Source organism: Drosophila suzukii, chromosome X, assembly GCF_043229965.1.
Source record: "Drosophila suzukii chromosome X, CBGP_Dsuzu_IsoJpt1.0, whole genome shotgun sequence".
NCBI lineage: Eukaryota > Metazoa > Arthropoda > Insecta > Diptera > Drosophilidae > Drosophila > Drosophila suzukii.
In genome coordinates this window covers 28716464-28741189 of record NC_092084.1, presented here as the reverse complement: position 1 = coordinate 28741189, position 24726 = coordinate 28716464, and the positions used below count along the sequence as shown (strand labels likewise).

The 24726-nt window shown below is 36.6% G+C and overlaps 1 long non-coding RNA gene across 3 annotated transcripts; it reads left to right on the top strand.

Annotated features, from left to right (window-relative positions):
* Nucleotides 1–3490: 3490 nt before the first annotated feature.
* Nucleotides 3491–7995, top strand: LOC118878189 (uncharacterized). Of its 3 annotated transcripts, XR_005014725.3 has the most exons (5): nucleotides 3491–3639; nucleotides 3719–3953; nucleotides 4045–4230; nucleotides 4395–4460; nucleotides 7441–7995. It is a non-coding gene; the product is annotated as an uncharacterized lncRNA (long non-coding RNA). The 3 variants fall into 3 exon arrangements; XR_011604778.1 differs by lacking the exons at nucleotides 4045–4230; nucleotides 4395–4460 and having other exon boundaries at nucleotides 3493–3639; XR_010654964.2 differs by lacking the exons at nucleotides 3491–3639; nucleotides 3719–3953 and having other exon boundaries at nucleotides 3960–4230.
* Nucleotides 7996–24726: the final 16731 nt, after the last annotated feature.

Sequence of the window (24726 nt, the reverse complement as noted above, 5' to 3'; positions counted from 1 at the left end):
CCAAATATTAAAATTGAAAAACAAAAATAGAAGGACCAAAACAGGATCATCAATCAATAGAAGGACGACTCCAAACAAAAAAGTGGAAAAATAAAGGAGTCAAATCGTGAGCGCTTATAATTATACCCGTTACTCGTAGAGTAAAAGGGTATACTAGATTCGTCGGAAAGTATGTAACAGGCAGAAGGAAGCGTTTCCGACCCCACAAAGTATATATATTCTTGATCAGGATCACTAGCCGAGTCGATCTAGCCATGTCCGTCTGTCCGTCTGTCCGTCTGTCTGTCCGGATGAACGCTGAGATCTCGGAAACTATGAGAGCTAGGCTATTGAGATTTGGCGTAAAGATTCCTGAGCTTCTTACGCAGCGCAAGTTTGTTTCAGTAGACTGCCACGCCCACTCTAACGCCCACAAACCGCCCGAAACTGTAACTCCTACAGTTTTGATGCTAGATAGAAAATTTTAACTGAAATGTATTGTTCTCATCAATACCTATCGATTGACCTAAAAAAAGTTTGCCACGCCCACTTAAACGCCCACAAACCGCGAAAACCTGTGACGCCCACAATTTGCATGCTAGATAAAAAATTTTAACTGAAATGTATTGGTGTCGTCAATACCTATCGATTGATCCAAAAACAAATTTGCCACGCCCACTCTAACGCCCATAACGATTAAATCTGTCTACCGCCGGTAGGTGGCGCATTTTAATCTCGCTTTGCTGCTTGCATATCTCCATTTCCCTTTGAGTAACGGGTATCTGATAGTCGAGGTACTCGACTATAGCGTTCTTCCTTGTTTTTTATTATTATGTAAGAATTTTGTAAAAGGGAAATAATAAAACAAAGTGGAAGAATTCATTTCCAGTTTTGAAAAAAATTGTCATATTGAACACACCTCAAGAACCTTCATCCAGCCAGGCTTGAATAAATAATAACCTCTAGAAGCTACAAACAATCTTGCAGTAACAAATAATACAATGTTTAACGGAGGAGAGTTAATAAAACAAATTGTAAATTACGAGTTGGATCCATTAAAAGACGAGTTGTGAAAGTAAAAAAGGTTAAAGTTTATCAGAATGAGGTTATCGATCCTAAAATGTAATGCGACACAACTTATGAGATCATCAAATCGGTTAGGGAATATAGAGGTAAGGAAGTAAAATACGTCAGCTGGAAAGAATCAACAGAAATAGCTATGGGGCAATATGCCAGAGGCAGCGAAATATTTTATTCTGCCTTATCAATATTGAGAAATACTCGTAAAATAACAGGAATGACAAATGATGCCGTAACTCATAATGGTAAGGTTTTAAATTTTGATGCCACATTGGCCAGAATTGAGTGTATTAAGTCAGGGAAAATTTGGATTATTACACCAGTTAACAAAAGAAAATTGATGAAATACGCCTTTCAGGAAACCTTTGTTTTCCGGTAAGATACATCTCCCTGATTAAGAAAAGGGCACTTAAAATTTTTTCTATGGTACCAATTTTTTTTTTAAGTGTAAAAAACGTTTTTCGCACTTTTTTATTTTCTAACTCGAGTTGTGATAAACCGAATTCGGTCATTAAGGATTTATTTTACAGGTAATAGAATGCCCTTTAACTTTCTTATACACATCATTAAGTTCCATTCATTAGTTCAAAAGCTACACTTCGTCAAAGTTGAAAAATTTGGAAAAAAATCAAAAACGCTGGCATAAATGGCTTCTTTAAAAATACACGCGTAAAAACCGAAATTAGTTTTATGTTGAAAAATTTGGAAAAAAATCAAAAACGCTGGCATAAATGGCTTCTTTAAAAATACACGCGTAAAAACCGAAATTAGTTTTATGTTGTTTTCTTGAAGGCTGAACAATAACGGAGAATATGCGCCATAGATCACGACAATCCGTTGGTAAATCGATTTTTAACAGATTTTTAAACGTATATACCCAAGTTCAGTATTCGGGAGCAGCGGCCGTTAAACGTTATTTTAAATTTTCAGTGTTGGGGAACGTAAGAATTTGGTGCAAGTTGTTATGCATAACGTCAGTTTCCTTGCTATTAGCGCTGGGCAAGCTAAAAAGTATGCGATTGCAGTTACGAGGAAATCATTTTTATATATTTTTAGCAAGGAAACTGACGCTATGCATAACAACAAGAAAACAACATAAAACTAATTTCGGTTTTTACGCGTGTATTTTTAAAGAAGCCATTTATGCCAGCGTTTTTGATTTTTTTCCAAATTTTTCAACTTTGACGAAGTGTAGCTTTTGAACTAATGAATGGAACTTAATGATGTGTATAAGAAAGTTAAAGGGCATTCTATTACCTGTAAAATGAGTCCTTAATGACCGAATTCGGTTTATCACAACTCGAGTTAGAAAATAAAAAAGTGCGAAAAACGTTTTTTACACTTAAAAAAAAATTGGTACCATAGAAAAAATTTTAAGTGCCCTTTTCTTAATCAGGGAGATGTATCTTACCGGAAAACAAAGGTTTCCTGAAAGGCGTATTTCATCAATTTTTTTTTGTAAACTGGTGTTATGGAACGGTTAAGAGAAAATTAGCTCTACTAATCAATAAAACTATTATGACTTATGGTAGGAATACCCATATAACAGCAGAGATGAACCAAAAACTTAGGAAGAAACACCATTTTATTGAACAAGAATTGAGTGTATTAAGTCAGATAAAATTTGGATTATTATAGAACGGTTAAGAGAAAATTAGCTCTACTAATCAATAAAACTATTATGACTTATGGTAGGAATACCCAAATAACAGCAGAAATGAACCAAAAACCCTTACACTTTTCATAACCGGCCTTAACGGCCAAGTTTCGGGCACTATATTTTCTATGAATCCACCTGACTTACCAAATGCAATGGTAATAGTTTAAGAGCTCGAAAGTATAAACATAGCCCATTTTCCAAATAGTTTCTCAACTATACAGAGAAAATATAACGAGCCAAACTCGGTTGTATATGGTCAAACTTAAGCCATAACCAGAGACAACAAAACAATAATCACTGTGGACGGTAGTCCACGTAGTGACGAAACGCATCAGGAGAGTGTGCGAAGCCGACTATATATAGCCGCAGAATTGAAAATCTGCTGTGTTGGTCTGATCGTAACGAATGATGCACCAATCGAAAGGTATCTCAAAAACTAAGAAGATTGCATACCAAGACTTTAAAAATTTTTTATTGGTTTGAGAGAAAGAGCGGTGAAAGTGTTAAAGTGAAAACTTAGAAAATTTGAGCTGTTAAAACTGGTGGGGATAATTGCCCCCGGAGACTAACTTGGTGTCATTCCTACCAAAAATACGCGTCGAAAGACACCTTACTTGTTCAAATCCGATGCTCAAAAGTTATTCCAAAAACAAGATTTTGTGGGACTTTCCAATGTGAATTGTTTGTTCCTTTTGTTTGTGGCTTCTATGAATCCCTTTTTAGTTTTAGGCTCTTGCGGACTTTTATGGATGTATTAAGAAGCTCGAGATAGAAAACTTTTGTTCTACGACTTGTGAAAAAAACCCGCTAGTTCGGTAGGAAATCCAAAAAATCAGTTGTTTTCTTAAAAGCAAAAAATAAAGGTATTTTTTTTAAATACAACTTACTAAAAGACCTCCCTTACTACGAATAAACGCAAGGTATGAAACTGTAAGAGCAAAAAAAACCAGCCAAAAGCGTATGGCTTATTTTTGTTTTAATTTTTTTTGGCCCAAATAGCTTGGCACCTGTATCGAAGTTATCCACCAGGTGTACCAAGGGTACACCTAGTTCCCAACCCAGAGAGTCACGCCTCTCTTACCTTCCAAAGTGACAAATTGACTCCCGGAACGCTTCCATTTGAGAAATTGGAAACAACTAAAATGAATACGACCAGCATCCAGTGCCGAGAAGTTTCCCAGAGAGTCCCACCTCTCCTACCCTCCGAACCTCGATTACTCGGTTAGGGAAAGTGGTAAGTGGATCGTCCAGCAATGCATCCAACTCCCAGTGCCTAAGGGGTTTCCAGAAGTTACGCTGCTCATACCTACCCAAAATAATTTCAGTGATTCACGTGGTTTCAAATCGGCAAGAAGGAAAGAAGAAAGAACGAAAAATTACCAGAAACGCGTTTTTTTCAGTCTTCCCAGAATAGAAAATTTCGATAAAAACAATGTCGTGAGTGTGTTTTCAAATTAAATCATAGATTAAATTAATTGCAAAAAAATTGAAAAACTAGCCAGCCAACAAAAGTGAGTCTGTAGGTTTTATATTAAACAATTCAGTTTTTCCTATTTTACCTAAGCCATGCGCCTTCCAGCGCCAGCCTGAGTGATACATTCATAAATACATATGTACACTTATCTCTTTTTTTCTCTCTTTTTGCCCTTAATTCTTGGCTGAGCGTACTTTCCAGTTTCATATTGATGGAATCGCAAAACGGCGATCAGAAGCACACTGAAAAAAAAACTAATAATAAATGGTAAAGCGATTTATTTATACCCCCTCTTTAACTAGCCCCGTTTTTAATTTCATTTCCCCCTGACTTAAATTAAATATATATTAAAAACAAAATGGTTACACTGTTTTTATCATTTCATTAACACCTAATGAAACCAACATAAAAACAAGAAAGGAAGTTAACTTCGGCAAGCCGAAGTTTGTATACCCTTGCAGTTATAATTATTAAATTTAATTCGAAATTCCCAATAGTATAAGATAATATGTCAAAAAACACCGAAGCTATAATTTGTTTCATATTATTTACCCACCAATTTTCCCATCGTTCCTATGGCAGCTATATGATATAGTCGTTTGATTTTGATCAAATCAATTTCGAAACTCAGAACTAATTAAAAAATGTTATTTCCAAGCGTAGGAGGTTATATGTTAAAAAACACCGAAGCTATAATTTGTTTCATATTATTTTCCCACCAATTTTCCGATCGTTCCTATTTTGATAAAATTAAATTCGAAGCTCAGAACTAATTAAAAAATGTTATTTCCAAGCGTAGGAGTTTATATGTTAAACAAGGAAGAACGCTATAGTCGAGTACCTCGACTATCAGAGCAAAGCGAGATTAAAATGCGCCACCTACCGGCGGTATACAGATTTAAGCGTTTTGGGCGTTAGAGTGGACCAATCGATAGGTATTGACGAGACCAATACATTTCAGTTAAAATTTTTTATTCAGCATAAAAATTGTGGGCATCACAGGTTTTCGCGGTTTGTGGGCGTTAGAGTGGGCGTGGCATATTCGCGTGACAAACTTGCGCTGCGTATAAGGCTACGGAATCTAAATCTGAAATCCCAATTCTCTATCTTTGATAGTTTCCGAGATATCCACGTTCATATTTACGATTTTTTGAAGTTTGTGGGCGGTTTATGGGCGTTAGGGTGGGCCTGGCTAACTTTTTTTTGGGTCAATCGATAGGTATTGATAAGAACATTACATTTCAGTTAAAATTTTTATTCTAGCATCAAAACTGTAGGAGCCACAGTTTTGGGCGGATTGTGGGCGTTAGAGTGGGCGTGGCACTGTACTGAAACAAACTTGCGCTGCGTAAGATGCTCAGGAATCTGCACGCCAAATCTCAATAGCCTAGCTCCCATAGTTTCCGAGATCTCAGCGTTCATCCGGACAGACAGACGGACAGACGGACAGACGGACATGGCTAGATCGACTCGGCTAGTGATCCTGATCAAGAATATATATACTTTATGGGGTCGGAAACGCTTCCTTCTGCCTGTTACATACTTTCCGACGAATCTAGTATACCCTTTTACTCTACGAGTAACGGGTATAAAAACACCAAGGAAATAATTTTTTTTTTCCGATAATTCCTATGGTAGCTATATAATATAGTTTTCCGATACGGTTGGCTCCGACTTATATACTACCTGCGAAAGAAAGAAGACTTTTGGTAAAGTTTCAGCCCGATAGCTTTAAAACTGAGAGACTAATTTGCGTAGAAACGGACGGACAGACGGACATGACTAGATCGACTTGATTCTGATCAAGAATATATCTACTTTATAGTGTCGGAATCGCCTCATTCTACCTGTTACATACTTTTTGACGAATCTAGTATACCCTTTTACTCTAACGGGTACAAATATTCACAGAAATATAAGATAATGTTAGATTTCAATTTACTTGCGTATACGTTTTGCCGAAAACGAAATAAAACTATTTTTAAATTTTGTTGACATTAATTTTAATATCCCTTCCTATGGCAGCTAGTCTGATTTTTTTCAAAGTTTTTTCGTAATTCTGAAATCAAACAAAAACACTACATAACGAGGTAAAAATCTATAAATCGCACCTTCAACAAACAAAAGTTCTGATATCAACTTTTTTGAAGAAAATGTATTATACCATCTACTAAATAAATTCTTTATCTAAATTTTTTACATTCGGCACACTGAAATTCAAAATGCCTGTGTTTAGCTGTACGATTTTGATAAAGCGTGTCGAATGAGAAAAACACAGGAATTCAGCGTGCCGAATGTAAAAAATTTATAAAAGTGTATTTGTTTAGTAGATTGTATAATACATTTTTGCCACTAAAGTTGATATCAGAACTTTTTTTTGTTGCAAGTGCGATCGTTAGTAGATTTTTACCTCGGTTAGGGGTGTTTTAGTTTGATATCAGAAGTTTTTCTTTCAAACATCAATTATATAATTAATCTACTTTCCCAAAAGCCGTAGAGTTCAAGTTTCTTATACGAAACTGTCAATAGCAATTTAAATAATTCCATGACCCTAAAATAGCGTTTGGATACGCACATACAAAATTAAAGGTTGTCCAAAGTTGAGAAATCTCCAGGGCTATACAGTTTAAAGTTGTAACCAAAGTCGTATTTAAAAAATAAAAAAAGCTGTTTTCCCGCCAAACTAGAAAGTTTTTCCAAAAGAGGTAGAACTAAAGATTCTTATATTAAGCTGTATAACATCATTTAAAATTTTTAGGACATAAATAAAAAGTTTGAATTCGAAAGAAAAAAGTTAAGTTCTCAGGCAGTGTTAGATGTTCTGAACTGGTAAATGTGGCCGTTCTTCTTGATTATTAACTTCAAAACGTGACTTTTTGCAACTACGTATCGTATGTCAAAAGTTGACGAATCTCAAGGACTGTTCACTTTGAGGATAAAACCAAAATCGTAAGAGCCTTGAATATAAAAACAAATTTGGCGTATATTATTTTAACGGTGGTATTTAGAAAAATCATGTTAGGAAAAATATTGAATATTTTTGGCTATAACTTTTTAATGATTTCAATATGTATAAACTTTACATTTCTCTTTTGCATGTTTAACTACAATTAGGGTTAAAGCTTGAATAACGTATAGAAGTGTTGTGCTCCTTATATTACATTTATAACACAGTATAGGTTTTAAATTACTTCTAGTTGAATCAACAAACGGTACGCTCATCAAATTAAAACTTTCTTCTTTTTAGGTGCACACACTATTTTCCTTATCGAAATGATTGTGTGCCCCAGGAACACCCAGCCGGGATACGTCGTCCTCCGCCCATCAAGATGTAAAGCCGAAACAACAAGAAGCTGCGACATTATTAGCTCTATTCGTGGCAGAGTTTCTTAATGGAATTCTGGTGAGCAACGCAGAAATGTTGCCAGTGAAACAGACAAGTAAACGAGATGCCGATGTCCCACCAGTCAGCCAAGTTTTCAGTAGTAATATTGTAACTCGACTGCATCACAATATATACACACAAAGAAAATGTATAGTACTCATCTTAATTACTTGTTCCAAATGTTATTTGAACATTTTCTATCATGGTGAGTTTTTTTTTTCTCCAAGCAAATGTAGAACGTATAAGGTAGATACCGTACATAAATATTTGTTGGTTTGCGGTTTGACTCAAACCGTCCACATTCAAATTTGCCTAGTTATTATTGTTATTTTCTTTTTATTCCAATTGTAATTATGTGGACTGGGGATCAAGAATTAAGGGTTATAATCTATTAAAAAACTTTATAAAGTGGTAAAATTCATAAATTTTCTTACGGGGAGGTTTTTTTTTATTGTTGCAAGCTTTAAGTCCATTGACAAATAACTTTTTGCTATTTGAGGATTAAATAAAACGAAAGCTCTTAACATGGTATGAAAGTCATGACTGGCGACCCATTTAAAAACATCTGATATCGGAATTTGTCGCGATTTTCTACTTGCATTCCGAATTGGATAGTCTACATCTCTAAACTGTGGGTTTTTTAGATTTCATCTATGTGCACCATTTCAATTTTTGCAATATAATTTTATATACTTTCACTAAAATTTTCAATCAATATTTGAAATGCTAGGTATCAAAATTTAAAGCAACCTTTCTTCAACCTTTACCTATTTCGATCGGACAGTCATATCAGACTTTACATTTTACGGCTTTATATACACACCTCCTCACGCACACTCCCTATGCAATTCGTCACTGCGCAGACTGCTGTCCACAATTTTTAATAATTGGTAATCGGCTTGTAAATACCATAACACCATAAATACCATAATAATAATACTTGAAAACAAACCAAAATTTTTTGTGACCCCGAATTTTGCCGTTAGGACGGTATTTGGTTGGAAGAGATTTCTGTTACATCCCGATAAACTAGTTTCATACAATTTCAGTAAGTCGTTTTCAAACTTATAAACATTTGACGACTTAGGGTATATAAACTTCGGCCTGCGACAGTTAGCGTTCTTTGTGGTTTTGTTTTATTATTAGTACTACTATTAGGAATAAAAGTATTGTGCCCAGCCTTTCATTGGTAATATGTACCCCCAATGAACTGCGATAATAAAGTTTAACCAAATTAATTTTCCAGTTCTCTTTTTTCGTAAGTTAAAGGGATCTGAACTGTTTTAAAATTTCTGAAGAATGAGAATCTAAAATATATACTTTTTAAGAACAAAGTAAGACTCACTTGGACATGTTTGATTTTCCAGGACTGGGTCTCTGGTTAACACAGTTATTTACAGCTCTCATTTGTACTTAAGTGTGTTACTAATTAAAGCACATGGGCATATTTTTCCAATTTTTATTCGTATATTTTTAAGTTCTTCAACGTTTGTTTGTGTGTACTTGCGAAAACAGCAACATTGAGTACACCATGTGTATATGCAAACTTGACAGCTTGGCGTGACGCGAGTGACGCAGAGCGAAGTTCGATGGTCCTGATGTGGCTGCTGTTACCATAAGCACAGCATTGACATAACCGTTGCTGTTGCCGTTGGACCTGCACCTGCTTCTGCGGCTCCTGCTCCTGCTCCGCTCCAGTTTGAGAGCAAGTCATAAAAGTTGTCTGACTTCGACTTAACCCAAAGTGGAGGCGTCATCGGCATCTGTGTGCATCACGGGCACAAATATGAGAAAATTCTGAACCGAGATGCAAAATGTAATGACACAGGAAATAAACGAAAGAACGTAATATAACGTATATAACGTAATAAGTTCGGCAAAAAATATTGTAGGTTTTTTTATATAAGACTGGCAAGGTCGCCCACAGCTTTGCCTGAGGAAATCCAGATTGAAAATGACGCGAATAGAACGGCTATATCCAATACCTGGGCTGTCTACGCCACTTAAAATGAACTTAAATCATTCCTTGTTTCCACGTCACCAAGTAGATAGGGGCTTGGAGTGTTTTTTAGTGGTTTCATCAAGCATATTCTACAGTAAATATATTCTCTTAAACTCTATTTTTCTGTTTTTAAAGACTTACAATGCACATTGGGATGAATTGCCTTTTTTTTGGCATAAACTTTAATTTTAAAGATACGGATTTCAATTTTTTTTTACATAATAGCGAGACTATAGTGAAATTTCGGTTTTCATTATACCCTTGCAGAGGGTATTTTGATTTCAGTCAGAAGCTTGCAACGCAGTGAAGGAGACGTTTCCAAGCCCATAAAGTTATATATTCTTGGTCAGCATCACTAGACGAGTCGATCTAGCCATGTCCGTCTGTCCGTCCGTTTCTATGCAAACTAGTCTCTCAGTTTTAAAGCTATTAGGTTGAAACTTTCCAGAAAGTCTTATTTCTTTTTTAGGTAGTGTATAAGTCGGAACCAGCCCGATGCGGCAACTGTATCTTATAGCTCCAATAGAAACAATCGGAAAAAAAATCTAAAAAAATTATATCGTTGGTGTTTCTTAACATAGGAGGTTACGCTTGGAAATAACATTTTTTAATTAGTTCTGAATTTCGTTTTTAATTGGTGTTTTTGACATATTATCTTATACTATTGGGAATATTATTTTTTTTATTTTTAAATTTAATAATTAATTTAATAACTTCGGCAAGCCGAAGTTTACTTTCTTTCTTATTATTTTTTGATTTTGACCGCGCCCACAGAAACCACCCCCTTCCGTGAACGTAATTTTAACGATAGGGATGTCAATTTTTTTATACATAATATTTCGACCATTGTAAAATTTTGATTTTTATCTTTTTTGATTTTGACCACGCTTACATGAACCATTTCCGGCCGTTAATGTAATTTTAAAGATACGGATTTCCATTTTTTTTTAATAATATTGATACTATGTAAAATTTTTGATTTTATTTTTTTTTTTTTGACCACATCCTGTCAGCCGCCCCAACCCCATATATAAATACATTTTACGTGTTATATTTTGTATTTTACTCATCATATGTATTTAACTCGAAATCTAAATTTTGTTTGAACTCGAAATGCGGGTTATCAATTACTGCTTCAACAGGATGTGCCTCCAAAAGCACAATTGCTTCTTTTGGTTATTATACCCGTTACTCTTAGAGTAAAAGGGAATACTAGATTCGTCGGAAATTATGTAACAGTCAGAAGGAAGCGTTTCCGACCCCATAAAGTATATATATTCTTGATCAGGATCACTAGCCGAGTCGATCTAGCCATGTCCGTCTGTCTGTCCGTCCGGACGAACGCTGAGATCTCGGAAACTATAAGAGCTAGGCTATTGGGATTTGGCATGCAGATTCCTGAGCTTCTTCTTCCTGAGCACTCTAACGCCCACAAACCGCCCAAAACTGTGGCTCCTATAGTTTTGATGCTAGAATATAAATTTTAACTGAAGTGTATTGTTCTCGTCAATACCTATCGATTGATCCAAAAAAAATTTTCCACGCCCACTCTAACGCCCATAACCCTTAAATCTGTCTACCGCCGGTAGGTGGCGCATTTTAATCTCGCTTTGCTGCTTGCATATCTCCATTTCCCTTTGGACCCTTTAGCTGAGTAACGGGTATCTGATAGTCGAGGTACTGGACTATAACGTTCTTCCTTGTTGTGATTAGATGCGTGATAAAAAGGGATCCGAAGAATATAACGCTCTGTGCAACACGTCAGTAAGGTTATTAACGCGACTATAGGGTGCATTAATCTATCACGTTTATAGAACTTATTTCGAGCATCGGACGCGTTTTCCTCCAAGGAGGCGACCGGAAGTACAGAACATTCAATAATCTGAGCACCTTGAACCAAAAGTTTGTGAACAGTAGCTGCCGTCGGATGCCACGAATATTTCTTTAAGTGCAAAAGAAGAGTTTCTTCACAAAATTGCTTGAACTTTATCGCGTTTGCTGGGGACTCGCATGATATTGCTATTAAAATGGATATTACTAATGTGGAGTTTTTTCGAATCCATTTCAAAATGGCCCAAGTATGCGCAAAAGTGTTTAACTCCATTTAATCACATAAACATTAACACATACTACCACATTTGCACTTTTCGCAATCCTGCGTACTCTTGCTAGTTCTACTCCACGAAACACAAATATTTATAGGTTAGCTTCTACATAACACATGGTTCAATAAAACATTAAGTACAGCACGAAACAAAAGCATTTCTAGTGGAAGGCCTCTAACCAATATTATACATACCTTGACGAAGATTTTCCATAATTTAACCGAAAGGAGTGCCCGATATTTGCTAAAGAATTTATAAAACTTTTGGTACGCTTCGTAGAAAAATTAAGGCGCACCCAACTTAGCTCGAACAGCTGACTTTGGACTAACTTCGGAAAGTCGAAGTTTGTACACCCTTGCAGTTATAATTATTAAATTTAAAAATACAAAAAAAGACATTCCTAATAGTATAAGATAATATGTCAGAAAACACCGAAGCTATAATTTGTTTCATATTATTTTCCCACCAATTTTCCGATCGTTCCAATGGCAGCTATATGATATAGTCGTCCGATATTATATAATCTAAATGGATTAATTAGTGTTCACACCAAAAGGCTTTACGTCTTCGCTTTGGATCGCCTGAATTAAGCTAAGCTTAAGCAGTGCTATTTTCAAAGTGTCCAAATAAACACCCACGCACATCGCGTAAAAAATGCAAAGCACCGCCGTGTTTTTGCGTACCCTTCGTTCTTGGGACTTCATCTAATTTCAGCGAGCAAGCGACCCCGCCCTAGCGTTTTGGTCCAGTCAAAGCCGGATTTTATAATCTTTGAATTTTCCTCTCCTGGAGTTCCTGGATTTTTCCCAGCAGGCCTGAACCGCTTCAGATAAGTTCCACTTACTGTTGTTTGCCGGTCATACAGCCAGTTTTTCGAACCCTATTTCGACTAACTTTCTGTATGATATGTTGTCTAAATTCAAAAGTGATTAATCCGACGCAACGGCACTTAATATATGTATTTCTACTCCATTATTTGTGCCCGACAATACTCCAGTTTCCTTTGCCCATAATTGTAGATATTCCAGTGCTACTATTTCTCAAACTTATTATACCCGTTAGAGTAAAAGGGTATACTAGATTCGTCGGAAAGTATGTAACAGTAACAATAACATAAAGTATATATATTCTTGATCAGGATCACTAGCCGAGTCAATCTATCCATGTCCGTTTGACCGTCTGTCTGTCTGTCCGGATGAACGCTGAGATCTCGGAAACTATGGAAGCTAAGCTATTGAGATTTGGCGTGCAGATTCTTGAGCTTCTTACGCAGCGCAAGTTTGTTTCAGTAGAGTGCCACGCCCATTCTAACGCCCATAACGCTTAAATCTGTCTACCGCTTTGCTGCTTGCATCTCCATTTCCCTTTGGTCCCATGAGCTGAGTAACGGGTATCTGATAGTCGAGGTACTCGACTATAGCGTTCTTCCTTGTTTTTAATTACAATTGTGTGTAAAATATAACTGAGCCACAGTAAAAAATTCTCGATTCTAAAATTTGTCCCAACCTACAATTACTGCCTATTTATTTCTTAAATTAAAAACATAGTTGCATAAATTTACTCCAGCGATACGTCTACAATTAAATTGTGCAAGTGGCAAACAAACATAAGCGAAGTCTTCACAATTCCCGCAAACTTTTTTCAATTTCAACGTTATTTCGCTACTCTCACCCCACATATGTACATTGTACATATAAAGGTACATCGACAATTTTAATTTTTTTAAATCCTACCAATGTCGAGTCTGCCAAAGCATCCATCCTCTACGGAAGTACCACCACTTTCTGCGGCTTAGCGCCTAGAAACGGCTTCAGAAAGTACATATCCACAAGTACTGCTTCAAATGCTTGGCTCACAATCATTCCAAAGACTCCTGCCGCAGTGGTCATCACTGCCATAAGTGTGGAAAGGGCCACCACACACTCCTACATACAAACGACCAATCTTCGCTTCCATCATGCTCCTGAGCCTACTATCCTGAGGTTATTGAAACGGGTGTCCTTTTAAGTTCTGGAGTTTTCTGGAGATGTCCACATCGCGTTCGCTCGCACTGCCCTTCGCTCTCTCTCTTTCATTCTCCCCTACGCACGTTGCGTAAAACTTTTGGTCGGATATTTTTAAAGGCAATAAAAGAAAGAAAGAAAGATAAAAGAAGAAAAAATATATATAAATAAATTAACTATAGACTTTAAGTTATCCCGAATTTTTTTTATTTTAACTTGATTTTTGAAAAAGAAATTACTAGAATCGGCCTCCTACTTCAAAAGGGAATATCTTTGTTCTTTTAAAATATTTTTTTATATAAAACGGAGTATTGTTGCTATTCAAAAATGTAACTTATGTTTAGCGTTTTTTTTTAAATAGGTCAGTTATTTTAAATACTTGTCAAAGGAACGAACATGGCAATATTGCATACTTTCAAAACAAATTTCATAAAACTTTAGTTCAAAGGTCTATATCATTTTCAGCTTATATCCATGTTTTCATTAAATCAAAACCAATTAAAAATTAAGACTTTAACTTTTTTTATTCACAGAGAGGAAAAACCAAGAACATTGTGCTTGAATTGAGAACATTCGTTCTTAAAACTGTGTAAGTACAAATGTTCTTATTTGAGCTTAATGTTTTTAATTCAAGAACGAAATGTTAGGAACTAAAAAAGTTAAATATGATGATTTCATTCCATTTTCGACTTGATTTTGGACTTAATTTAAGAACATATTTTTATCAAGTGGTATAAAAATGACTTCATCTTTGGTATCAATATGATAACATTTTGTGATTGATTTTATTTAAATTTTCAAGCAAAAGAAGAACATTTTAGACTTATTCTAAAAGAAAAAATAGATTTAAGATTGAATACTTTTCACAAAAAAACTTCAAAACAAGTTTATTTAGTTTTTAATAGTTTTATAATTGTATTAAATTGGTGACAGTCATTTAATGTTTGATTATTTAAAGGCTTATAATATAACATTATGGTACATATACATGCTTATACATATTTAAATCTAAATTAATGTAATGTAAGGGTGAGCTGAAATTAAAGAATAAATGCGAGAGTAATTATTCTTTTTTTTAAGATGTTTTGACAATTATAAGTGTTTTTGTTTACTTGTGCTTATATTCAGATGAGTATGCGTAACACATAAACGAACGAAATTGTCCCTACCAAATTCTTGAGAAAAACACTTACACTTCAACGCAGCAAAATCCTGAAAAACAATTCTGCAACACTTGCATGTGTATGTACATGCAAAGAAAAAGACAAAAAAGAGCTGAAAAAGTGTAATTTATTTTTAAGCTCTAGGTAAAAATAATTTACACTAACCTTCATGGAATTTTCTTGGACGATGCACTATGGTCAATACAAACAAGTGGCACTACGACACCAAGTAGTGCTTGTTACGCGCGGAGCCCTTCACCGTATTGGGCGAGTAAACAAAATCGCGGACAAAGAAAAAGACAATTTAACAATAGACAATTAAAAAAACAGGTCAAAATACGAATAGACAAGATACATAAAGTAAAACAAATTAGTTACTAAATAGGATAGTATTATTGATTTAAAGATAGGAAGTGAGTCGGTAGTAGATATTAGGTGATATAGTCTATTGTAATCAATGCAAAGTACTATAAAAGGTTCATTGCATAATTAGAGATACAGTGATTTAATACTAAAGTAATATAGTTTCTAGTGAATCTATTTGGCACATTAAAATGCAGGCGACCCAGTAAGTCGGGCTCTCCACATGACCATAAATAAGATTTCTAATTACGGTTAGCTAATGGTGGTAAGTTAATTAGCAGTAGTCTACTAGAGTAGGATGGTAGTATTAGGCTTGTATCTCAGTTAAGTCTCCGCAATGCAAATATTAAGAAGTTTTTTTGCACAGACTCAATCCGGTCTATATGCACCCCATATTGGGGACTCCAATTGGTCGGACTAATGAAATAAACAAGGTCTTTGTGACATAGGGATCATCGAATTCCTTCCTTTCCTTTCCTTTCCTTTCCTTTCCTTTTTTTTACCATAGTAGTTATGTAATCAGAAAATTTAAGTTTAGGATCCATATAGACTCCAAGGTCGTCAGCATGCGTTATCCTATCTAACACACAACCACTCAAGGGGCTGACACGAAAAAAGGTCATTAGTTTACACTTATAACCATTTAAACCAACTTAACGTCATCTGCGTACATAAGTACACGTTACTTCGTTAAGACTAAGGGAAGGTTATTTATAAACAATGTAAACAGGAGCAGACCAAGATGATTTCTTTGTGGTACACCGGACGTAACTCGGATTAGGGAGGAAAAAGAGTACTTAAAAATTACCCTTTGAGTCCTGTCATTCAAATAACTTAAGATCCACCTAACAAGATCACCTGGAAATCTTACGGACTCCATTTCAATATCCTTCAGGAAACTTAACAACTGCTCGTCATTTTCCCTTTCCATCACTTTAACCTTTTTGCAATATAGGTACATATGCGGCACAAACAAATCTAAACGCAGATGAAATGTGCCAACCGAATGGTTCAGAAGAAGAAGAGCAAAGAAGATGGGTCTAACGCGTGCTAACTGTCAAGCGAAAGATACTAACGTGTTTTAAAAAATCCGCAACAAACCATTTCAAGTCGAAATGCAACTCACTTTTTGTTCTATCTTTAGTCCTTTCCGTTCTTACTTTAAGAACATTTTAAGATTATTGGGGTCTTGAGAGCAAATTGACATTTTTCAAGTTATAGAGCAGATTTTTGAATTTGTTGAATTTTTTTGAGGAGTTTTAAAGTTGCTAGAAATCAAAGAATCCGAGCTAATAAGCAATCTTTTAAGAACATCCTGATTCAATTTATCGCGACTGGATTTTCTGGATCTGTGTTCCCGGAAATACTTAAAGTCCTTATTTATTGCTTCCTCGGTCATGATTAAAAAACTTATCCAGAGTTTGTGGCACATTATACCACGGATAAAGCTTCACAAAGTGTCTAGCCGTTTTTAGAGCGTGTTCTCAAAATTGTTATATTTCAATGTCCCGATTGAATAAAACAACGGCGAAAATGGTGTTCATTGGACTTGGGACTATTGAAGTAATGAAAAAAAAAGCTTGCTTATAGGAACTGTGTCCCGAAATTCCATCAAAGCCCAACTTAGTTATTATACAAATGTTCATCTTCTACCTCGAGTTTAAAGTTCTGATCTTCTTTTTTTTTTAAGAATTAATCGTTGAGCCGTGTGACTAAGAAGAGTTTCTAGAGGTACTTTTGCCACTGACTCATTATGATTATAACCATGCTTTTTGCTGATGGAACGCTCTCTATTTCACCCAGCTGAACAGCAAAGTATGATGGAAATCTATCTAGAGTGGAATTTCTAATCACATTGTGTTGAAATCGAGAATGTCGTGCTTCGACCAATCCGGCCAGTGCTTTTTCTTTGGTTATTGTGCCTTCTTGCGGCCTTGTGACACACTTTATTTTTTAAAGAATTAATCGTTGAGCAGTGTGATTAAGAAGAGCTTGTAGAGGTACTTTTGCCACTGACTCACTTATAACAATGCTTTCTGCTGATTGAACGCTCCCTATTTTAGCCAGCTGAACAGCAAAGTATGATGGAAATCTATCTAGAGTGGAATTTCTAATAACATTGTATTGAAATCGAGAATGTCGTGCTTCGACCAATCCGGCCAGTGCTTTTTCTTTGGTTATTGTGCCTTCTTGCGGCCTTGCAACACACAAAGCTCTTAGCTTAGATTGTGTAGCGAAAGCAAGCACAGTCGGAGAATTCTTCAAACGATTTTTCGTTACGGCCTCGTCTAAGTTCGCACACAAATGGTCATGGCCATGCCTGATTTGCCTTGAGTAAACGGCCCTCTGCTCGATTCCACCGAGTCTTACATTCTAAAATAAACCTTTTGAGCTTGTCTTTCAGATTTACCAAGTTGTGAGCTGTTGCCTTCGTATAATCGCATAAGCACTTTTATAAGTGGCTAAACTTTTCATCAAACAATTCGCACTCAGACCTTTGCATGGTATTGTATTGCTAAAAACACACATGTAACGTAAGACACTACCAACAAGTTAATAACACTATTTTTACATTTCTAAGTCATCACAATAGCTCTAAAAATGAATACAGCACAATTATAAGAAGATAATTGACGCGAGGTACACAATAGAAATACCTCCGGGTTCACTTTCCAGTAAAAAGAAATTAGAAAGGGACTTGAAAAATCAATTTAAACACTTGCCGCTAGGAAACAGCTGATTAGTATTACAACTAGTCAGGGCTAACGATAAAATCTTTGTTAACTATAAAATGCTTTACTCAGAAGAGGCACAAAAGGGCAAGCTAGTTTTTTCATAGTTTGTAATTAAATATTAGAAGTTGAAAAAATGCCAGGAAGAACGCTGTAGGCGAATGCCTCTACAATTAGATATCCGTTACTCAGGGAGATGGGGATATGCAAGCAGCAAAGCGAGAGGTATTGACGAGACAAATACATTTCAGTTAAAATGTTTTTAGGCATGAAAACTGTGGGCTGATTTCAAGTTATTTGGATGGAACTCAGATACTTAAAAACGGTATTTCCAAGGTGATCTACGTTACATCTGGAGTGCCTCAGGGTATTCATTTAGGCCCTTTGCTGTTTACTCTGTTTATTAATGATCTTCCCTCTATCATAACAAACTCACTTATACTAATGTATGCTGATGATGTTAAGCTTTGTTTATCATATAACAATATAGAGTCTGGTTTCTAATTGCAGTCAAATATTAATAAACTCGAAGAATGGTAGCAGTACAACCTTTTGAATTTAATCTTTTTTAAATGCAACGTTATGACTATTTAAAGGGGTACTCCTACGCTATTAGTTATTCTCTTCAGAACATACCACTAGACCTTATATATTCAGTAAACGATTTAGGTATTCTTCTGACTCTTGCTCTTGGGTTTTTAAAGCGTTGGTCGAAATAATTTAATGATTCATATACAACCAACTGCACATTGACCGTATTGAGTCGGTACAAACAAATTTCTTCTTTTTGCCCTACATGGTTTGAACTGGAATCAAAACGTAAGGTTACCTTATTACCCTAATAGATCGCTATTGCTTAATTTGTCTATTCTAATAAACCGTTGAATAATGTTTGCTACTATTTCTATGCATAGTCTTATAAAAGGTGATAATGATTCCGTAGATTTGGTAAACCGCCTAACCTTTTGTTCGTAACCAATGTTACTTAACATGACCAACACGCAACAAAGCAAGCAGTAGCCAAGTTGGCCAAAGTACCAGGAGTCCAGTTGCACCCACTGCAGATGAGAAGTGCTGATCAGCATATTATTTTAAATGTCAAAGCATGTCCCTAACTCACCGTTTGACTCGATGGTACATTCACCCGCCAAGCTATTAACACATTCTGCAGTGTCAGCCGACCCAACTACGCAAACTGGTAACATAATCAATATTCACTGACCATTTACTCGTTGAGTAAAGTCGAGCCCTCTGTCCGTATGAACTCTGTGATCTCGGAAACTATTAAGCTGTAATTTTGGGATTAGGCATGCAGATTCTAGAAATTCTGAGCAGCGGAAGTTTGTTTCGTCAGTGTGCATCGCCCATTCTAACGCCCACATGCCGCCCAAAACTGTGGCTCCTACAGTTTTAATGCTAGAATAAAATTTGTACTGCATTGCATTGTTCTTATCAATACCTATCGATTGACCCAAAAAGTTTGTTACGCCCACAAACTCCTGAAAATCGTAAGTATGAAAGCGGCTATCTCGGAAACTTTCAAAGATAGAGAATTATGATTTCGCATTTAGATTCCGTAGCCTTGTAGGCAGCTCAAGTTTATTACGCAAATATTCCACGCCCACTCTAACGCCCACAAGCCGCCCAAAGTTGTAACGCCCACAATTTTCATGGGTTTTAACTGAAATGTATTAGTCTCGTCGATACCTATCGATTGACCCAGTTTGCCCCGCCCACTTTAACGCCCACAAGCCGCCCAAAACTGTGGCGCCCGTAGTTTTCATGTAGCTGGCGCATAAAAATCTCGGTTTGCTGCTTACATTTCTCCATCTCCACTTGGTCTCCACTGATCGAGGCACTCGAATGTAGCGTTTTCTCTTGTTTAGAATAGAACTCGTGTCCCTTTTTATTACACAAAACTTCTTTGTTACAAACTGTATAAAAGCATGTAATCTATTTAAGATTAAATCAGTTATCAACTTATAACTCTGCGGTTCTACTACCTGTCTCGGGGAAAAGGCATCGTAATACTACACCAACTCAACTAGCAGCTAACCTTTGTTAGCTCAACCTAGCACAGTTCCTGTACCGCAGTTCCCCCATCGCATTAACCATTGTTACCATTGTCGCGACGCGATTATCGTCCGGCCATCAAAGCGTCCCCGTGCCTGCGACAAGTGCTCACTACCCCTAGACACAAGCATTGGTGACCCCGACTTTATCCTTTATTAACAAAAGATCACACTTCAACCTTCCAACCAAAGGCTGAACCTCTAACTGGTGGAAAGTACCGTTAAGGTCACACTATATCCACCCGTACCAGGGAACCATAGCTCATCCAGCTTCACAGGATTCACAGCTTCATCCAGCTTTAGAGGATACTCTGTTTCATTTAGCTTCACAGGATCGACGACCCAAGTTGGGAACCAGAGCTTGTCCAGCTTCATAGACTACTGAGCATCGTTGAGCTTTACAGGACCCACAGATTTATCCGGTCTCACAGGATTTTTCGTCTCCCAAACACGAGTTTTAGCTTGACACAAAATGTCAACTGATTGACTGAATTGAGCTACAAGTACAAGTCCAAACAGCTCATAAAGAATTATGGCAAGGATTCTGTCGAACGACGCCACCGATTCGGGTATTATTCCGGTAAGATTATTATTATTATTATTATCTAATGCTAACTTATAGTTAAAACTTTAAGCTAACAGTGGGTTTATTCTAGAGCTATAGCAACAAAAGGCCTTAAGCTCGCTTGTGGTAATTTAGTAGTGATGATTATATTTTACAATTTATTATATCTTATATAATATGTTCGAATTATTAAGAAAGAGTAAGATTTTCTGGGTATTGATTAATGTAGGATTTGATATAATGTGGAAAGGGTTTTGGGAGTTGAACGATGCAGTTCTTTGGAGAGTAAGGGCGGGGCATGAGGTAATAATATGGGTTAGGGTTATTGGGCTGATGTTGCACAGGGGGCAGATAGAGGAAAGGTTTTTATCAATGTAATGCGCATTGGTGAACTTGGTGTGTCCAAGTCGTATTCTGTTAATAATAATTTGTTGTCTTCTGTTCATTTCGTGTTTGTGTGGGAATGTTAGGGGTTTTACAAGTTGGTACCAAGGAGATGCTGTTTCCAAGGTTTTTATCAGTTCATTATCTAAGCATTGTTTTAGGTGGCGAGCGATGTCAGTAGAATTGTAGTTGGGGGTGTATATAAGGGGGGATTGAAGGCTAAGTTTGGCAAATAAGTCAGCAGTTTCGTTGCCTTTTATTCCTATGTGGCTAGGAATCCAAATAAGGCTTATTTTTGGGAAGTTTTTGGTTATGATGTTTCTTATTGATGTAATGTAGTAGGAGTGTTTATTAAGGTTTTTAATCGAGTTAAGGGAGGAGAGGGAGTCGGTGCAGATTGCGTGTTTTCCAGACTTTCCTTGACAAAGTTTTGTGGCTTCTAGGATGGCAATGATCTCGCTCGTATAGGAGGAAGAGTACATTGGTAGTAGACCGGATTTTAAAAGGTTATTTTCATCAGTAATACTGAATCCAGATATACCATCAGCCTTAGAACCGTCAGTATATACAAATTTGTGATGTGGGTATGAGGATTGTAAGGACCTGAAAAGATGTTGGTAAGTTGTTGCAGGGGTATTTTGTTTATTATGAGATGACAGACTGGTGTCGATAGCTTTATGTATGGTAGTCATATTAAATTTTTTACAGTTACTGATTCGGATAGGAGAAACGGGGAGGGATAGGTGGTTGCATGCTTGGATTATTCTGTCTATGGTACTAGGGTATCTGTATTTTCTTTTATGTGGCTTTATTAGTTTAGTTATATGGGTGCCGTGGGCGAAAAGGATATTTTTACTTAATTTGGCTGTAAGGAAGTTTCGTTTTTGTTCTAATGTGTTTGTTTTAGTTTCTAGTAGTAAGTTGTTTACTGGTGTGGTTCGGTAGGCTCCTAAGGCTGCTCTTAGAGCTGCGTTTATTGTTGATTTTAAGCAGTTTAATCTAGATTTGGGACAATATCCGTAGAAAGGCAGGCAATAATCGATTTTAGAAATGAGGATAGATTTAATAGTATTGATAAGAGTGGTTGTGTTACTGTTATATTTAAGGGAAGAGAGATGTTTAATAATATTTAGAGTTTTTGGTAGTTCTGTTTTTAATTTTGTAATATGGGTGTTCCAGGTGTATTTGTTGTTAATAGTAAGTCCTAGTATTCTGAGGGAGTTTGTACTGGGAAGATTTGTGTCGCCTGTAAGGATCTTGGCAGAGCAGTTATGTTTTCTGCATATGTGAAGGACTTGACATTTTTCTTTTGATAGAATTGATCCAGAGTACGTACACCAGTCGTCTATTTGAGTAAACAGGGTTTGGAGGTTGGTAGTGGGGTTTTTTTGTTTATTGTGTTCGATTATATTGTAAGATGGAAATCATCGGCGTATGCTGTTAGTTTTATTTCTTTGTGTAAGGAGATAATATGGGAGAGAGTGTTGTAAGCTATGAGAAAGAGAATTACTGAGATTGGAGACCCCTGGGGTATGCCATTGTTAAGTGGGAAAAGGCTTGAAAGGTTGTTGCCGGATTTTATGATTATTTTTCTGTTTGACATAAAGTTAAGGACATAATTTAATATGCGTTTGCCTATTTTCCATTCCTTCAGCTGGTTAATTACGGAGTGGATGCCTATTTTGTCAAATGCCTTGTTGAAATCAAGAGAGATCAATGTGACGTGCTTCTTGAGGGAAAGGGATCTTGTTGCTATGTGGTCTACTAAGAGTAGACTGTCTATAACAGATCTTCCCCTTCTAAATCCAATCTGATTGCTGTTGATTAGGTTGTTATTTAAAACAAACCACCACAGTCTCTTTGCGATAATCTTATCAAGTGTTTTGGCTAGGCATGAATTTAGGGATATCGGGCGGTACGATTTAATGTCTGTTTTGGGTTTTTGGGGTTTTAAAATGGGAAGTACAAGGCTATGTTTGTAGGCTTGAGGGATTGAGGAATCTAGGATTGAGTTGAAATGGTTAAGGACTCTGTGTTTGAATGATATGGGGGAGTTGTTGATCATAATGTATGAGATGCGATCTAAGCCTGGAGTTTTGCCTTTCAAGGAGTTGAGTGCGCTGCTAAATTCAATGAACGAAATGTCCTTTTCTATTTCTAGTGCAGTTTTGGAGGGTTGGTAGCCTAATGTGTGGTTTAAGAGGAATTTATTAGTGCGAAAAGTTGGAGAAAAGTTACCGTCGTCGGCTTCTTTGGACCAGGCAAGTCCAAAAGAGTTAGCGATTTCACTTTGGGATGTTCTGGGGGTGGGGAAAGAAGGGTCGTTAATGCAGTGTATGTGATTTGTGGGGTAAAGGCCGCAAAGGCGTCTGATGTTGGACCATGTTCTTGCTGGAGATGAGAAGGGACTAATATCGGATGTGAAATTAAAAATAGAGATTCGTTTGGCTTCTCTAATGGCTTTCTTTAGTTTAGCGTTGGCTCTTTTGTATTCTATTATATTATACGTAGTAATGTTACGTTTTAGTATTGACCATTTAGACGATTTGGCATTCTTCAAAACTGATAAGTTTTGATTCCACCACGGGACTGTTCTAGGGAATTGAAAAGTAGAGTTCTGGGGGATTGATTGGTGCGCGCTGTGGATAATAATTTTTCTTAACAAAGCTGCTTCTTTATTGACATTTTCGCTCGGTGGCTTGTCAGTAGAATTGATACGAAAAGATTTTTTGTATGCTTCCCAGTTTGCTTTCTTTAAGTTAAAGGAGGGTTTGGAGGTGTAGGATGAGGGGGAGGCATTAAGGTTCATTGAGATTAAGATAGGGAGGTGATCACTTCCGTAGAGGTCGTCTATTGTTTCCCAGAGAAATTCTGGGGCTATAGTGGATGAAGAAAAGGATAAGTCTATATGTGTGAAAGAGTTTTGAGTGGAGAAGTGGGTGGGGCTTTTGTCGTTTAATAAAATGTAATCTGAACGGTCTAGGAATTTGGCAATAATATTGCCTCTGGTATTAGGGCTAGGAGAGCCCCAGTAGGGGTGCCAACTATTAAAGTCTCCGAGGACTAAAGTGGGTGTGTTGTCGAAGCAGAGGACGTTTTCTAGGTTACTTCTGTTAAAGGACTTAGTTGGTGAAATGTAGACTGATATTATGTTTAGTTTAAGTTTTGTATCTATTGAGACTCCAGTTGCTTCGAAGTCTTGGGTGATTGAGATTTGTCTTTGAGATATTGAGTTATGTATCAGTAGAGCTGCGCCCCCGTAAGAGTTGGTGCAGCATTGTTGGTAGAGTGTGTAGTTAATGGGAATGGGCAGAGAGTTAAAGTGTGTTATGTGTGTTTCTTGTAGGGCAAGAATTAGGGGGTTAAAGGTCTTGATCAGGGTTTGGAGTTCAATGTAGTTATTTCTATATCCGTGGATGTTCCATTGAATGATTTTAAGCATTAAATGTAAAGAGAAGGTGTATTACTTAGTACTAATTTGAGTGATTAATTAATAAAGTTCCTTGGCAGTGTTGTTTGAGTTACTTCGAGTGTTTTAGTTGGTTTGTATTTACTGTTTTCGATTTGTCTGCTTTGCTTTTAGCCTTTAGGGGTATAGCCAGAGGGTTGGTTTTTTCTTTGTTGTAGCTTCTGAGAGTGCGGTCTGAGGTTGTAGTGTTTGTACTGGTTCTGATAGATTCTGTTGTATCCATTTCGATGTCGTCCTCGCTTGGAGTTTGTGGGGTAGGTTCCATGATGTCGTCGTAGGTCGTGATCTCA